This window comes from Triticum dicoccoides, chromosome 3B, assembly GCF_002162155.2.
Source record: "Triticum dicoccoides isolate Atlit2015 ecotype Zavitan chromosome 3B, WEW_v2.0, whole genome shotgun sequence".
Lineage (NCBI taxonomy): Eukaryota > Viridiplantae > Streptophyta > Magnoliopsida > Poales > Poaceae > Triticum > Triticum dicoccoides.
The window spans coordinates 227,969,832-227,973,729 of record NC_041385.1 but is presented as its reverse complement, the minus strand read 5'-3'; positions in this window follow the sequence as shown (position 1 = coordinate 227,973,729).

The window sequence follows — 3,898 nt, the reverse complement described above, 5'->3', positions numbered from 1 at the left end:
GAACAAGGTGGCACCCGAGTTCTCCGATGTGTGACAGCCTCATCTTCTTCGGTCGGCAACGGCGCTGCTACCGGTCTTTCATTCCCTGCGGCTGCAACTCCCTGGGCAATTTTAGTTGTAGCAACTTTGTCTTTTACCGTTGTAGCATGCCGCCTTGTCTCTCCCCCCCTATGTATTCGTATCTCGCAGCTGTGCTAGTGCTGTCATCGGGGTATCTCTTTCTGTAGTTCTAGGGTTCTCCCTAGATAGCTTCGACCCCAGTTCGTTTCTGCTATCCGCTGTAACCTGGCCCCGCACGGGCATCGTTATCTACCACTATTGCTATTATATCTGTCCCTCGTCGCCTAATCTGTTATCCAATGACTAAAAGCCTTAACATCGCCTCATGGAATGTTCGGGGTCTTGGACGCCCGAACAAATGTGTTGATGTAAAAAAAGCCTTACAATCTGCCCAAGGTTCGATCCTTTGCCTTCAAGAAACTAAGCTGCAAGATATTCCACCTTTTAAGGCTGTCTCTTTTCTGCCGATCGGCCTTAGAAACTTCCATTACCTCCCGTCGGTTGGGGCATCCGGGGGGCTGCTAATCGCTTGGGACGACGCTAATCTAGAGTGCACTAACGTTCATCTAGACCGGTTCTTCATCACGTGTTGGTTCTCCTTCCGGGCAACTGACGTTTCCTTCGCTATTACCAACGTATATGGGTCGTGCGATCTTTCCCTTAAACAAGAATTCTTGGACTCCCTAATCCTTGCGTCGTCTACGATTACTTGCCCCTGGCTGGTATTCGGGGATTTCAACCTTATTCTTCGCCCAAGAGACAAATCTTCCAACCACTTTAACTCTAACGAAGCTAGGCTATTTGCTTCGGCCATTAACTCCATGCAGCTCCAAGAAATCCCGCTCCTAGACCGTCTCTACAGGTGGTCTAATCAACAAGACAACCCTACTCTAGTCCGGCTAGATAGGGCTTTCGTTAACATGGCTTGGTCATCGGTGTTCCCGGACTCCACGCTCTCTTCTTTGACAAGGACTACCTCGGATCACGTCCCGATTTTGTTACATGCATCCTCGGACATACCAAAACCCTCAATCTTCAGGCTTAATAACTGTCTCCTGTCTAACCACTCGTTTCTGCAGCAAATCTCAACCACCTGGTCTAGCGTGGGTCCTCGCCACTCCCATTTGGGCAGCGCGGGCAAGCTTTGCCTAAAATTAAAACGGTCTAGAAATGTTGCGAAAAAGTGGGCAGTTAATGCTAAAACCCCAAAGCGTCTGGCTACAAACTGCACTACAACCATCGATTTCCTCGACAAGCTGGAGGAGTTTAGACCCCTTTCAACTCTTGAGCTTAGTCTCCGAATGGCGGTTAAGGTAGCGCTTCATCGTTACAATAAAAGCCTGGCGGACTACTGGCGGCAACGGGCCAAGTTGCGAGAGTGCACTATTGGAGATGAGAATTCGGCCTACATGCATGCCTGTGCCTCCGTTCGGTTTCGCAAAAATCAAATCAAGACTCTTCATGTTGATGGCCAAGACATCTCCTCCCACCTAGGCAAAGAACGCGTTCTTCATAGCTACTTCACCGACTTGCTTGGCACTTCCGCCCAATCCTCCTTCAACTTCGATCTTCCGAATCTCTTTCGCGACTCCCAGCTAACTCACTCTCAGGCGCTTTCCCTGTCTCGGCCTTTCTCTATGGATGAGCTTCGTGCGGCGGTTCTGGCCATGAACTCGAATGCAAGCCCGGGTCCAGACGGTTTTGGCCCGGCTTTCTTCAAGGCCAATTGGGACCTCGTGAAATTTGATCTTCTGGCCCTTATGGAAGAGTTTTATAAGGATACTGTCCAACTAAATCGTATTAACAAAGCCTTCATCGTGCTTCTTCCCAAAACAGTAGGTGCTACCTCTCCGGACAACTTCCGTCCGGGCTCCCTTCAAAATTGCACCATCAAGCTTAGCTCCAAATGCCTTACCTCTAGAGTCCAACCATTTATCTTCTCTATCATCCACCAGGATCAATCTGGATTTATCAAAGGTAGAAGCATTGCGGATAACTTTACGTATGCCGCTGATATTGTTCAAACGTGCTTTAAGCGCAAAAAAGCAGCTATTGTGCTTAAACTTGACTTCAAAAAAGCATTTGACTCGGTCTCCTGGACCGCTCTGGGAGCTATCATGCTTGCCAAGGGCTTCCCCGAGATTTGGTGCAATTGGGTTGACAGCCTGAACCGTTCTAGTCAGTCGGCTGTTGTTCTGAATGGCAAGCCTGGCCCTTGGATCAACTGCAGACAGGGGCTACGACAGGGCGACTCGCTTTCTCCCTATCTTTTCATTATTGTTGCTGATGTCCTTCAGCGTCTGATCTACCAATCCTCCAATGATGGTAGGTTAGCTCACCCAATTAATCAGGAGCTTCCTTGCCCAGTTCTTCAGTACGCTGACGATACGTTGATCATCTTGCCGGCGGAGGCTGCTCAACTTCAGACCTTAAAAGCTATCCTGCTTCAATTCTCTCAAGCCACGGGGTTGCATATCAACTTCCATAAGAGCACGTTTGCCCCCATCCACGTGCCTCCTGAGTTAGCCAACGATTTAGCCAACATTTTTGGTTGCCCGGTTGCTTCTTTCCCCCAGTCCTACCTCGGCCTTCCTCTATCTACCCACAAACTTCGCATCGCCGATTTCTTTTTCATTATCGACAAGATTGACCGCCGCCTTGCTGGATGGCGTGGGATCCTTCTTTCTATTGCTGGGCGAGCTATCCTGGTTAGAGTTGTTCTTAGAGCCCTACCTATATATGCCATGACTTCTCTGCTGCTGCCAATGGGTGTTGTCGCTGAATTAGATAAACGCTGCAGAGCCTTTTTTTGGGCGGGTCAAGACAAAGTTTCGGGAGGCCAATGCAAAGTTGCTTGGGATTTTGTGTGTGCACCTTTCACTCGTGGGGGACTAGGTTTCTCTTCTCTCCAACACCTCAACTCCTGCCTCCTTCTCTCTCATTTAACCAAGAGTCACTCACGATCTACGGCTCGCGGGGTTTCTCCGTTGGCTGCTAGATATGGGTGGTCCGAAGACCAGGACCTAGGTACTACTCATGCTCATGATTCCCATGTGTGGCGTGATATCGCCAAGGGGATCCCCCTCTTTCGGAGCTTAACGCAAGTGGACGTCGGCAACGGCACTTCCACTGCCTTCTGGCTTGATCTCTGGGTTCCGCGCTCTACAGATATTCTCGCTTCACGGTATCCTGCTCTGTTCTCTCATGTTCTCCGACCCTCGGCTTCTGTTGCCAGGGTTCTAAGCTCTCCGGATCTGTGCCTCGATCTCGCTCCACGCCTAACTAATGCTGCTGAACTTGAACTGGGCTGCCTACGCAACTTGCTGGCTTCTGTTTCCTTGAATTTGCAGGAACTAGACCGCCGAACAGGTCGATTTGATGGCAAGCCGCTGACTTGCAACGCGGCATACAAGGCTATGTGGGAGGGAGAGCCTGTCGATCCCTTGGCAATGGCCATCTGGAAGAATTTCGCTCCAAACAAATGTAGAATTTTCCTCTGGCTGGCAAACAAGAATCGTCTCTTCACCAACGAACGGCGTTTTCGTCGAGGCATCGCTACTTCTCCGGCTTGCCCTCTCTGTCCGGGGACAGAGTCCGTAAACCACCTGCTTCTGCACTGCCCGGAGCTCACTACTCTGTGGAGAGAACTCTCCTCTCTCACTCCAGATATACCCGCAGATCTTTCGGATCTTTGGGCCAACGACATGCAGAATAAAGTTCGCTCTACAATAATCATCGCCATCCTTTGGAACATTTGGAAAAGAAGGAATGCAAAAGTCTTCAGGGACGACACTCAACCGGTTCACCTCATCGCTCGTTCTGCCGCTGATGATGTTCT